The following is a 15,000-nucleotide window of genomic DNA, read 5'->3' as shown; positions in this document are numbered from 1 at the left end:
TTTATCCACAGTTTATCCACAAATTGAAGAACCTCCAAGTTCCAATTCCCTCAAAGGTTTCTGAGAGTGCAGGTTTTTGACAACAGGGTTTTCTCTAGGATGGAGATTTTTGAAAATGCTCTCCAGGGTGGAGGCTCTTAAGGACCTTCCAAGGTTGTCTCCAGGACCATTGGAGAAAACCTCAAAAGGTCCTCAAGAGCCTCAAGGACCTTTCAAGGTTTTCTCCAGGATGGAGGTTTTTAAAAATTTCTCCAGGGTGGAGGCTCTTGAGGACCTTTCAAGGTTTTCTCCAGGATGGAGGTTTTTAAAAATTTCTCCAGGGTGGAGGCTCTTGAGGACCTTTCAAGGTTTTCTCCAGGATGGAGGTTTTTGAAAATGCTCTCCAGGGTGGAGGCTCTTGAGGGCCTTTCAAGGTTTTCTCCAGGACCATCATGGAGAAAACCTTGAAAGGTCCTCAAGAGCCTCCACCCTCGAGAGCATTTTCAAAAACTTCCAGGGTGGAGGCTCTTGAGGACCTTTCAAGGTTTTCTGGAGGTTTTTGAAAATGCTCTCCAGGGTGGAGGCTCTAGAGGACCTTTCAGGGTTTTCTCCAGGATGGAGGTTTTGGTGTTTTATTCAGATATGTGTCGAACGGGACCTAAAGAAGCTGACCTTTGCTGAAATGTGCTTCACTGCTGAACTATCGCTTTAACGGTCTCCAGTTCTGAGTACTTTCCCGTCCCTGGTGACACTAGCCTACCTTTCTTAGTCTCCCCATCACAAACACAGCGCAAACAAACCAATGGAATCAGTTGCCATGACGATATGATGTAAACAACAACAGCCTCAATAGAGACAACAGAGATTTATTGGATAGTTTATTGATTGAATCAGGCATCAGCTCATCTGCGGCGCGGTGACAAGGTCCAGAGCAGCTGGTGATGAAGTCCAGAGAGCGCGGCCGAACTCAGAGGCGCCGGCCGGGTGCTTACACAGGACTGCGTTTGTGGAATTGTTTTCATAGGCTCTGTTTTTTCTGTTGCTTATTATTCAGTTATTAATATTAATACTCAGAAATCAGGCCTAAATGGGCAGATATTCATATAATATTATAATAATAATATTCTGCTTCTTCTTGGATGTGCCAACTATTTGGTATGGTCATAATCTATTCAATTATTATTACTAAATTATTACTATTATTATTACAATGAGGGTTTAAATAGCTAGTAGACGCTATATCAGAAATTTAGGCATGACCAAACTGGTTAACCAGCCTGACTGGTAGGAACACACTGGTTGACCAGCATGAGCAGCTTGACCAGGCTGGTTAACCAGTCTGACTGGTAGGAACTCACTGGTTGACCAGCATAAACCATGCTGGTGAACCAGCCTGACTGGTAGGAACACACTGGTTGACCAGCATGACCAGTCTGACTGGTAGGAACACATTGGTTGACCAGCATGACCAGCCTGACCATGCTGGTTAACCAGCTTGACTGGTAGGAACACACTGGTTGACCAGCATGAGCAGCTTGACCAGGCTGGTTAACCAGCTTGACCGGTAGGAACACACTGGTTGACCAGCATGACCAGTCTGACTGGTAGGAACACACTAGTTGACCAGCATGATCAGCCTGGTCCATCAGTATGAACAGCTTGTCCAAAGTTGTTAACCAGTTTGAATAGTTTGATGACCAGATTGGTTAAACTGGTCATGCTAAAGCTTGGCCATTGAAAATGTCCCTCATGCTGGTCATGCTGGGATTTTTTTACCTGGATGAGTTTTCAGCTTTCCACCACCTTGACCATCAAACACCAGCTTGGAGCATCTAAAACCAGCTACCAGCAAATAAGCTGGTCTTGAGCTGGATTTCTCAGCAGGGTAGTCTCAGACCTCGAGTGACCTTTACAAATATGCTGTGAACTGCATACAATAACCTCACATAACCCAACGGACATGACCGCCACAGTGAGGTCAGACAAAACTGTCTTTATTAGCTTTAGCGGTAGAAGGAGAGAGCAGACACAACAAGATGCCACAGTAATGCGCTTAGTGACAAAGCCATCATGCTGCACTGTGAACCCATTCAGGACACAGTCCTGGACGCTCCACTGGGAGTCGAACCTTCTGAGGTGCATCGATGCAAGGTTCTCCTGAGGTTCTGTGGAGAATCGGTCGGAACCAATGACTGTAGAAAACATGCACAGCGCAACGTCTCTCAAAAGTGAGGCAACCACAGGTAGAACGCCTCTGCTGGTTGGTTGCAGTATGATGCGCCCCCTCTCTGTTGGTTACATGGAGGAGCTGAGTTGTAGAGGAACTTACATGAGCTGCACTTTTACTGTTGGAGTGTCCTGCTTCTGCGCTGGAAGCTCAGTGAAGGCGGTCTGAGACACTAAGCTCTGGTTGCAGATTTGACAACATGGCGGATAGTTTGAGCTTCATTTCTGTGAGGAATGGTACCATAGCATCCATGTTTCCTACAGTCATTGGTTGGCTCTGAGTCAAACCAGGGCGGTGTACTGGTACGAGATTTTGGCAGATCACTGTGTCAAAGCTGGGTGATGGGAAGGCAGCCTCTGTTTGGTTGTGGAGGAGGAAAAGCCACCATCGTGAGCTTCTCTCGGATACTTCTCCAGAGAAAGATTCTGCAGAAAAACAGGCTTTTATTAGCAGAGCAGGATTGGAATTAGTGGCATATACATTTCGCTCTGTGTCCAAATATTAATGGACAACAAGAGATTGCCCCCCAGTAACAGCTGCAGAAAGACTTTCCGCTAGATGTTGGAACAGTGAGGAGGATTTCATTGCATTCAGACCCCCAAAGGCATCAAGGAGGTCAGATACTGATGTTGGATGGTTAGTTCTGGCCCTCCAACTCCTCCCAAAGCTATTGGATAGAGTTCCATCGCTCCAGAGAACGTAGCTCCACTGCTCCACAGTCCAACGCTGGGGGCTTTATGCTTGTGCTCGACACAGGACATAGTGCCCTTAGGCTCCTGGCTCCAGAGAGGCCCTGTTCAAATGGTCAGTGCTTTTCTATTAAGATGTTTGCACCAGAAGAAACGTCTGGATACTTTTGGACACATAGTGCATCTCATAATTATTTGGAGTATTAAGGTAGAACTCTACTATAATGTCAAATGTTTGGGGAGAAATGTGGTGGAACCGTGTTCTCTGGAATGATGGCACTCCATCCATGACTTGACTGATCATCCAACATCCTGAGCTCACTTACACTTTTGTCGCTGAATGCAATCAAATCCTCTCAGCAATGCGCCTCCAGAATCTAGTAGAAAGTCCTACATTCACAGTAGAGACAGTTACTCCAACAGATGCCAAGAAAGTCTTCTTAATACCCTTGATTTCAGAAGCAACAATGAATAAGCAGGTGTCCCAATACTTTTGTCCAAATAGTGTGCCAGTTTTATGGTTCCTTCTTTAATAAATGGGTCGGACTGTGGCTGCTTCATGCAAACAATCTGTGAAGGTTCTTCATTTACATCAACAGTTGACCAAAGAACCACCCACTGAAAGGTACTTGAGGAAACCAAAAGCGGTTCTTCTCTAGCGTCACTCCATAGAACCTTTATATGGCACTTTTATGGTTAAGACTGAAGCTGCCTTTAATGCAAAAATAATAATAATAAATTGTTGAGGTTCTTTAAACCACATGAACAGAGTGTAGCCAGTGGGCCACAGTGGGTTCTTTGAGCGATGCCATAGTAGAACCACATTTGGTTCCTGAAAAGAACCTTCATAAACTGTGCAGCTAAAGAACCACCACCAAAAGTACCATAAAAGGTACTTTTGGGGTCTTCTCTAGCAACGCTCCAGAGAACCCGTATCAGCAGCTCTATGGTTAAGACTGATCTCAGCCTTTTGAGGACTCAGCCAGGTGAACTGGACTGGACTGGAGATGACCCTGAGTGTGTGGAGTGCGGGATGATTTGCTAGCACTGAGAATGACACACACATACACACACACACCCCAAATGAACAGATTAAGTAGATAGAATACCCTGCTTGTGCTTTGGGTAACAGGATAAAGATGCGTTTATCCAATCAGTCCAACCGATAGTTAACGTGATTGGAAGCAGATGCACATCTCAGCTCTCGCTGGCTGAAATCAGCCGTTACAATAGCAGTGTGATGGACTTACCAGCTGTCTAGCCATCGAGTTAAGGACACTCTCTACATCTAGCACCCACATCTGTCAGGAATGAAAGAAAGAGAGCGAGAAAAGAGGTGAAGAAAAAATGTGTGTGTGTGTGTGTGTGAGAGAGAGAGAGAGAGAGAGAGAGACAAAGGTAGCTTTAGTAACTGAATCACACACAGGCACATAAATCATTTAGATGGTAATGGATCCTCAGGCCCAGAGGGAGTGATGGTACATACACACACACACACACACCATTTCTCCATCCCTAATGTGCACGGTCACGTCCCTGCAGTTTCAATTCAACTCCACGTTTGGACGAATGAACCTGCTGCGATGGTCAGAGAGCAGAAAGCTGTGGCCTGACCTGGAGATACTATGAGATTTACTTTACCGATCAGCCATAAAATTAAAACCACACATAAAAGTCCACGAGACCTCTGAAGGTTAGCAGATGATCCTTTATGCAAGCCATTTTTGCACAGATGTGCAAATGCACACACACAGCTTGACCTGGTCCCTGTAGAAAAGTACTGCCAAAAGAATAGCTTGAGGGCTCGAGGGGTATAAAGCCCCCCAGCACTGAGCTGTGGAGCAGTGAAATAGCTGTGCTCTCTGGAATGATGGTTGGAGCTCCATCCAATACGTCTAGGGGAGTTGGGGATGACTCACTAACTAATGCATGCCATCAAATCCTCACAGCAATGCTCCTTCAAAATCTAGTAGAAAGTCTTCTTCTCTTGACAGTAGAGACAGTTACTCCAACAAAAGTAGGATCAACTCTTTTTCTTACTCTTGATTTCAGAAGAAACGTTGAATGTGCAGGTGTCCCAATACTTTTGTCAATTAATATAGCAGTTTTTCAGTGTTACAGCTAGTGCCAAGAGTTAAGCACCTCAAAAATGAAACAGAAATGAATAGTATTATGAATCTCTTACTGCGTAGCTCTGTCTTTTCTCCATACTCCACTCCCTCACGTCCCTCCAGTGTGCTGGGAGGCCAACGTTAGCTAGCATCCGTGCCTCTCTTGAAGCCATCGTTCCCTTTAAAGTCTGGCTCAAACAGACTAAACCCCGTGGTTTGCTTGGAAGCAGCTATCCTTGGTGATGCTGGAGGTCTGAAAGGCGCTTGTTGCTCAGGTAATCAACGTACCTTGTGTAGGGTAATTCAATACAGGTCATTAACCCAGTTCAAACACTGAGAGTGAGGCGAGGTTAGTTGGATACCTCAGACAGACTGGATATGCTGACATACTGTATTTCTTCTTGATTAGGGTGAGATTGAACTATGAGAAACAGAATAGCCCACAGTAGAGTTGGGGGACATGGATAAGGCACAGAAAATGAACGAAGAAACCTGCAGGCCACTATTTCGCCTAATTTATTTGCCTTAAAAATCCACCGAAAAGCCACATCAGCAGGTTGTTTGTAGAAGAATGATTTAGCAAAGCATCCTAGAACAAGCTAAAAATGGATCTACATCATCATCTGCGCACTGTCGCACTTTGTAGTGCTATTCCACTTTCAGACTGGACCGAAAATGAGATTGGTGACAGTCTAAGTCCAGTGTCTGTTAGCAACGTTAGCCTAGCATCTCCCGTTCGCATCTAAAGAAGCACACGTCAGAAGCCAAACATGTCTTGGCTGATTGACAGCATCTGGTGTCACTGATCCGTTGTGTTAATGAAGTTTCTAATATTACTGTAATGCTGTAGAGCTCTTTAATACTACGGTATTAAGAGCGTATTAATTATAATGCTAATGTATTCATAAGTTCATATTTTAATTATGAGAACAGGGCTAAGGTCCCTGTCAAATGTCAAAGTGGGGCCTGTATGGGTAGCCCACCTGGGCACCAGCTTGGGTTCCACATTGGTGCCACATATGGATGCCCACCAGGGTCAGTGATGGGACCAGGAGTGGTTAAACATTGGCACCACCTGGGTTGTGCACTGCATACAGGGCCTAGATGGGACCCATGTCAGATTAAGGTGGGGATGTAACAATTGGAAGGCCCATTTGGAAGGCCCAACTGGGTCCCAGTACCTGGAACCCACCTTGCCCACCTTGCATTAGCCTGAGCTAATGTGCTAGGTCCAAGCTAATGTACTAATTCCATGTTAATATGCTAGTCCTTGCTAACTTGCTAACTGCTAACTAATGCAATAAGCTAGTATGGTAAACCCAGACCAATGCTAATAAAAGCTCCGTCCTGGAGACAATGCAGGGTGTCCAATCAGACAAGAAGTAATTTACATACATCAGTCTAAAAGGCACAGTGACATAAAGCAGCCTGTGTGATTCGGTGAAGGACGACGGAGAGGCTGGAAAATGGTCAGATATGAAAAGACCCACGTTCATGAACTTTTGGGGGGCAGTGAATCAGCAGGGAGGTTCTGCAGGTGCAGTCATGGATTCCTTCTCCTCAGGTTTGTCCTGATTCAGTAGCTGCTGCATATTAAGTGATGGAAACTCTGGGTCTTAGCAGCGAGACGCTACACCTGTCCTCACACACACATTACCGCATTCCTGAGCTCACATATCACCATGGCAACTCAACCAATGAGACGGATCTGCCTGAACCTGCCGCCAGTGCTCCGTCTGTCTGTCTGTCTGGGTGGGGAAAATAATCAGTAAGGCATCCAGCGTTTGAAAGTGTGCATTCTAGTTAGTCGTTAGATTTGTGATAAGATCAAAGGAAAGCTGGGGATTGAAGTGCATCCACTCTGATACACTGGCCACTTTATCAGAAACACCTACCTTGTGCCTCCTCACTGGCCAGTTTATTAGAAACACATGCCTTGTGCTTCGTCACTGGCCACTATTGGAAACACCTACCTTGCCTGTCCACTCACTGGCCACTTTAAAGGAAACACCTACCTTGCCTGTCCACTTACTGGCCACTTTAATGGAAACACCTACTTTGTGCCTCCTCACTGGCCAGTTTATTAGAAATACGTACCTTGCTTGTCCACTTACTGGCCACATTATTGGAAACACCTACCTTGCCTGTCCAATCACTGGCCACCTACTTTTTACTTCATTCTTCCACTCACTGGCCGCTTTATTAGAAACAACTACCATGTGCTTCTTCACTGGACAGTTTATTAGAAACACCTACCTTGTGCTTCCACACTGGCCGCTTTATTAGAAACACCTACCTTGTCCTTCCACACTGGCCACTTTTTTGGAAGCACCTACCTTGCTTGTCCACTCACTGGCCACTTTAATGGAAACACCTACTTTGTTCTTAATACTTCCACTCACTGGCCACTTTATTAGAAACCCCTACCTCGTCCTTCCACACTGGCCGCTTTATTAGAAACACCTACCTTGTGCTTCCACACTGGCCGCTTTATTAGAAACACCTACCTTGTCCTTCCACACTGGCCACTTTTTTGGAAGCACCTACCTTGCTTGTCCACTCACTGGCCACTTTAATGGAAACACCTACTTTGTACTTAATACTTCCACTCACTGGCCACTTTATTAGAAACCCGTACCTCGTCCTTCCACACTGGCCGCTTTATTAGAAACACCTACCATGTGCTTCCTCACTGGACAGTTTATTAGAAACACCTACCTTGTCCTTCCACACTGGCCGCTTTATTAGAAACACCTACCTTGTGCTTCCACACTGGCCGCTTTATTAGAAACACCTACCTTGTGCTTCCACACTGGCCGCTTTATTAGAAACACCTACCTTGTGCTTCCACACTGGCCGCTTTATTAGAAACTCTGGAGATGCATTGTCCTGCAGTGGGTCACTTGTGCTCAGGTGTGACCTCAGTCTGAACATACGGCATCTCCTTCTCACACAGCTCCTTCTGAAGCCTGGGAAAGGGCAAGGGAAGATATGAGGGATGGAGAGAGAGAGAGAGGGAGAGAGAGAGGGAGAGAGAGAGAGAGGCATGTCAGGACGGATTAGTGGAAAGAGGGAGGCGATAACCCTGACAGGCCTCTGATGTTCCACTGAAGTATCATGACTCAGGACTGAGGGGTTCCTACCAGCCTGAGGGACGATGACTCCAGCACTGTCACAGATTTATCGGCCTGCTTTCTCGTTGGGAAAATCTGGTTTACATAACCCCCCCCCCACACACACACACACACACACAAGCCGGAGCAAATGAGGAAATTCTGATGTATGAGTATTTTATTTCATTTTTTTTTTTACATCCGAGGAACCCTCAGGCTACAACTAGTGCAGTGAACTCATTACTGAGCTTCATCCAGGCCCACTCTGCTTCTGCTGCTGGTTCCAGAACGTGGGGGGTGCGGGGTGGGGGGGGACAAATTTTTCTCCTTTATGGGATTCACCCCTTTTTTAACTTACATAACACACAGCCGCCACACAATCCACTCAAAACGGAGGGATTCTCGCTTTAATACCTTCTTATCTCCTTCAACTTATGTAACGTCGATATGTCATCATCATCATCATCATCATCAATGTCTTTGCTATGCAAATGAGGCCTGATTTCTGGCCTACTTCTTTAAAAAGTTCAGACTTCAGGCCCAGGCACTTCCATAAGAGCGTGTAATTAAGTGATTGATATCAGGGCTCAGGAGGGTATTAGGCAGGAGACTCAGGAGCTCAGGAGAAGCGTGCACTGCGGTCTGAGGAGCTTTCGCTGCTCGCTGGCTCTGCACAGGCTGGGGTGTCATTAGCAGAAATATGGGTGTTCGAGAAGGGGGCTGTCAGTGCCGTCTCTCGTCAAACTCACACCCTCCCATAGCAGCGCAATCTCAAGACCATGTGAGGCTGCCTGCTCAAAATCAGGAGATTCCTCTATGTCTCTCTGGCTAGATCCAGTCCCTGACATGACCATCTATGGAAAGAAGCTGTCGATTAAAAAAAAAAAAGTATTTGGACACTTGCTCATTGGCTGTTTCTTCTGAAATCAAGGGGGTTCAAGAGAGCTGATTCTGCTTTTGTTGGAGTAACTGTCTCTACTGTCCAGAGAAGAAGGCTTTCTACTAGATTTTGGAGAATGGAGCATTGCTGTGAGGATTTGATTGCATTCAGTGAGAAGAGTGTTAGTGAGGTCAGGATGTGAGATGGATGATCACCACCCCACCTCATCATCCCCAACTCTTTCCAGAAGTACTGGATGGAGCTCCTCCACCACCATCATCATTCCAGAGAACACAGTTCTTCCACTGCTCCACAGCTCCTCAATGCTGGAGGGCTTTATACCCCTCCGCTAACCCACGTCTGGCATTAGGCATTTTCTTTTGGCAGTACTTCTCTACAGGGACCCCAATCTGGTTCTGCCAATTAACCCACCCTTTCATGACTCTGATACATGTGAACCCAGCCAGCCACCGCCCATTTTCGAACATCGTCAGGCAGCCATCACGCTCCGGGTCGCCGGCTCCACCGCCTATGTCGACCAACATCGCTTAGAAAAGCACGGCCAATTGTGCTCCATCCATCTCAAAACAACTCAAAGCTGCATGGCTCGGGATTCGAACCTGCGACCCACCCCCCCTCCCCCCCGGGCCATAGCGGTAGGCCACTGAGCCACTCTAATTGGGATCACTCCCAAATCTGCCAAATTCTGATTGGCTATATTATTTGAGGGATCCCTTGACTTTGGCGATTTCCTCTACAGTTCATTATTTATAAAATCAGCTTTTTAAAGATAAGCACTTAACAGTGAGGAGAGCCGTCGCTACTGGACGGTGGCCACGATAGATCCTCGTCTATCATCGATATTTGGAGCAGCGATAAACACTGAAACATGTTGGTTTATGGTTGTGATATTCATGCTAATCCATGCAAAGTTAATAAAAGTCAAGTAAACTCAGAGACATCAGTGATGTCATGTGTAATTCATCTGAAATCCCAAATAAACCCCCCATTTATCCAAAAAGATGACTTCCAGCTGTAAGCCGGACACCAGCCTGACTCGATGATGATCGGTGGCGAGTCCACTTGAGAGTGTTTGTGTTTCGCGCCAGCATGAGCCTTATTAGCCCTCGGCACTTGTCCACCGTCTTTTTTTTGTATCCAGTGGACAGATAAGGCTGTAATTACACACTCAGGCTCTGATCCTGATTGATGATTGCGGTCAGCAAGTCATTTGTCAATTAAAAGGGATGACAAGCATCTTGCTGATGGTTTCTTGCAGGTGTTTTGTGGCGTAAATGGCATTGTGTTTACATTGTCAGATGTTTATAACACTGTTATTAGGCTAGAGGCCTAGTTAGGACCACCGTCTATCGGTTCTAGGGAACCATATATCAGTTCTAAAGGTGCGTAAGTATCAAAAGTAAAGGCACTGCAGGTTATTGCAGTTTTATAGCCTTAATAGAATGCATGTGCATCTGTATTTTAACTAAAATAGACATACGCTAAAATGCCAAAAGTATTTGGACACCTGCTCAGTCACTGTTTCATTAAAAAAGAGTTTATCCTGGCTTTGCTGGAGTAACTGCCCCCACTGTCCAGAGAAGATGTTATGTGTAATTCATCTGAAATCCCAAATAAACCCCCCATTTATCCAAAAAGATGACTTCCAGCTGTAAGCCGGACACCAGCCTGACTCCATGTTTCTCAATCAGCCGTATTTGGAGCGGCTATAAACACTGAATTCTGTTGGTTTATTTGATCGGTGACGAGTCCACTTGAGAGTGTTTGTGTTTCACGCCGACATGAGCCTTATTAGCCCTCGGCACTTGTCCACCGTCTGAATGGTGACCTCAGTGCTTCACAACTGTGTTTCCCTCTTAACTTCGTATCCACCAACCCTCCCCCAGAGAAACGCTCCACATCTGTCTTCAGAATATGTGACGAGTTCAGTGCTGATATGCAAAGCTACCATTGAAGATTAAGCGGAAGTCGCCAAATATCATCACTGCTAATGGTGTTTTAACGGCGTCATCTCCGTACCTCATCATAGAGGCGATTTCCAGTCCAGACTAATGAACAACCAGCTTCTGCATTCTTCAGAAACAGTACAGATGGTTTCCCCTGCAGGTTACGTTCAGCCAGCAGCTCCTAACAGGAAGCAGCGACATACAGAACTGACCAGAGCCGCACATTGCTAGGATAATGAGATAAGCAGAGGATGCACTGGAGGTCTGTGCACCGGCCTGTACCTCACTGTTCTCCTGTTAAAGAAAAAGACACTGTAGGTCCAGATCCATACGTTCATACCCGGTAAGAAAGATACAGTAGCCCACAGGGACAATCCATGAGTGTTAGCCTCAACTGCTAATGTTACTTTTGATGAATTCATGCTAAAAATGCAAATATATTGCTTTTTTAATACAAGCTACAACATGCTATTTTTTATTTATACAAGCTAAAATGCGAATATTACATTTTATAAATTCATAATAAAAATGCTAATATTCCTTTTTAATAATATAAGCTAACAATGCTAACTTTGATATTGGTAGTAAAGGAAGGTTAGCCAGAAATGCCACATATGCTAATATTACCTTTTTATAAATACAAGCTAAAAATGCTATTACTTTTCATGAACACATGCTAAAATGCAAATATATTACTTTTTAAATACAAGCTAAAACATGCCAACAATATGTTTCATGAATACAAGCCAAAATGCTACTTTTACTTTCTTATGAATACAAACTAAACAGTGCTAATATTACTTTTTTTAATACAAGCTGAAACATGCTAACATTATGCTTTATTTATACAAGCTAAAATGCTAATATTCCTTTTTATGAAAGCAAGCTTAAAATGATAATATTACTTTTTATAAATTCATGCTAAACCTATATTCCTTTTTATGAATATAAGCTAACACTGCTAACTTTGATATTGGTAGTAAAGGAAGGTTAGCCAGAAATGCTACGTATGCTAATATTACTTTTCATGAATACATGCTAAAAATGCAAATATATTACTTTTTAAATACAAGCTAAAACATGCCAACAATATGTTTCATGAAAACAAGCTAAAATGCTAATATTACTTTTTTATGGATACAAGCTAAAAATGCTAATATTACTTTTTATGGATACAAGCTAAAAATGCTAATATTACTTTTTTATGGATACAAGCTAAAAATGCAAATATATTACTTTTTTAAATACAAGCTAAAAATTTAAAGCTATATATATATATATATATATAACCTAAAACATGCTACTTATGTTTAATACATGCTAAAAAAAAAAGAGCTAATATTACTTTTTATGAATATAAGCTAACAGTGCTAACTTTGGTATTGGTTGTAATGGAGTGTTAGCCAAAATTGCTAATAATCTTTTGGATTAATAAAGGCAGCAGTGGTTCTAGTACTGCTGCAACCTGCAGAGGGAGCTGTGCTAGCTGAAAATGCTGAGGTTACGTCTGATCATTGTGGCCGTGATCGCATCTGTACTTTTCTGGCACCCAGGACTGGTTCAGACTGGCTGCTTCTCTGCTTCACAGCATTTCGGTGGCACCCTGAGATCAAACACCTTGACCTCTTGAGTCACAGTGAGCTGCTGGCCGAGCATCATCCAGCCCCTGGGTGTGTTTTCACTGCAGCAGAGCCCCCTGCCATGCTGCTGCTAACACTAACAGCAGGCTGAGCCGCTATCTGGTTGGCATCGCTTCCCAACCCACACGTGTCTGGATGCTAATCCAGTGTCAGTCGGATGCTAAAATGCCATCCTGGATGCCAGCGGTGTGCCTTGAATTTTTGGGGGGGGTGGGGGGTGATGGGGATGCAGAGGCGCTGATGTTCGCGTATAACCCTGATTCGCACTGATAACAGGAGCGCTCTAGCTGTGCCCATGAATATTCATCACCTCCGTTTGTTGCTGCCCGCCGTGAGGTGGCTTAACATTGAGCTGCCCTTCAACATCATCATCATCATCAGCACCAGCAGCAGCACCTCTTGCTGACGACGACACTGATGAGAATCTTCTTAAGCAGCGTTAGGAGACAGGGAGTACAGAGAGAACCTTTCTACGTGCTGATGGGAGATTTTATCAGCACGGTGGACAGATAAGGCTGTAATTACACACTCAGGCTCTGATCCTGATTGATGATTGCGGTCAGCAAGTCATTTGTCAATTAAAAGGGATGATGTCAGGTGTTTTGTGGCGTAAATGGCATTGTGTTTACATTGTCAGACGTTTATAACACTGTTATTAGGCTAGAGGCCTAGTTAGGACCACCATCTATCGGTTCTAGGGAACCATATATCAGTTCTAAAGGTACTGCAGGTTATTGCAGTTTTATAGCCTTAATAGAATGCATGTGCATCTGTACTTTAACTAAAATAGACATACACTAAATTGACAAAAGTATTGGGACACCTGCTCAGTCACTGTTTAAAAAAAAAAAAAAGAAGCGTTTATCCTGGCTTTGCTGGAGTAACTGCCCCCACTGTCCAGAGAAGAAGGCTTTGTACTAGATTTTGGAGGATGTAGCATTGCTGTGAGGATTTGATTGCATTCAGCGACAAGAGTGTTAGTGGTGTTAGGGTCAGGATGTTGAATGATCACCACCCTACCTCATACCTAACTCCCCAGCTGCCTAACTCACCCCCTCCTCCCAAAAAAACAAAGTACTGGATGGAGCACCAACCATCATTCCAGAGAACACAGTTCCACAGGGATTTATACCCCACGCAAGCCCACGCCTGGCATTAGGCCAGGTACCAAAAGGTTCCTGTTTACCTGTTCCAGAGGATCCTATTCTATTGGCAGTACATCTCTAAAGGGACTAGACAAGCTGTGTGTGCAAAGCTGTTTCAGTAATGGGTGCAACTTAAAGTAGCTGGATGCATGCCTTGGAAAGGGTGTCCACAAACTTTTGGACATGTAGTACCAAATTCTTCTAATTCTATCTTCTATCAGATGATTTCAGCTGGAACTGAGTCGACTCGACTTCCCAAATGTCTGGAATTGGGGAATCAACTCTTGATTGATCGTCTAGTGTTAGCTTGTGCCCTTGTACCCCAACCCTGACCCCTGGTCTGATGGTCTGAAGCCAATACGCTGCTCAACACACACCAATAAAGTAAACCAGCAACCCAGAGCCATGAAGAGCCTCAGCTCCCAAATCCAGACAGACGTTACTCACGGTTGCACCCTGTTGGAGAAGCGCCGCCGCAGTAAGACAACCACGGTGGAGAGCACCATGATCGTGGTGCACATGGTCCACTGCCCACCCGGACCCTCCCAGGCCCATCCACAGCGATGCCAGATCAGCTACTCTCAGAGGTAGCAAACTAGAGCGATTACTGTCCTTCCTGCCTTGTCCCCCTGACCAAGATCCCAGATTAGCTGCTGGGATTATAGGGGAGAGGGTGTGCCATTGAAGGCAAGCAGGGCTAAGAATCAGCCTGATTCATTCAATCATGCGTAGCTAAACTAATCTACCAAACGCATCCAGGAATGCTAATCCATGTGGCCGTGGATAAGATGGCTAACGGTTACACCTCCTGTGCTCTTCCTAATCGGCCCGGACGCGTCGCAGTAACCCAAGATCGTCCCAGTGTTTCCCTTTCGGGAGCGTACTTCGGGAGATTACTGACAGGCAGCCTGGACGTTCAAAACTGCGCTAGTAAGCAAGTACGCTAATCCCGAAATGTAAGGGTAACATCACTAGCAGTGCTCACTTCCTGTAAATCTCAGTCGGGAAGCACAGTCGCTGAGTCGTGACCGTGCTCCCTTTTAGTCAAATCCAGACCAATACACCAGTCCCCACGTAAATGGACAAAAGTATTGGGACACTTGTTCACTTTGTGCATTTTCTTTCTTCTTCTGAAAAAGAATGTCCCCTGCTTTTGTTGGAGTAAGGGAAGGAGGCCTTCATCTAGGGTTTGGAGGATGAAGCATTGCTGTGAGGATTTGATTGCATTCAGCCACAAGAGATGTTTATA

This window comes from Salminus brasiliensis, chromosome 7 (assembly GCF_030463535.1).
Source record: "Salminus brasiliensis chromosome 7, fSalBra1.hap2, whole genome shotgun sequence".
In the NCBI taxonomy this organism is placed as follows: Eukaryota; Metazoa; Chordata; class Actinopteri; order Characiformes; family Bryconidae; genus Salminus; species Salminus brasiliensis.
Note: the sequence above shows the minus strand (reverse complement) of the source record.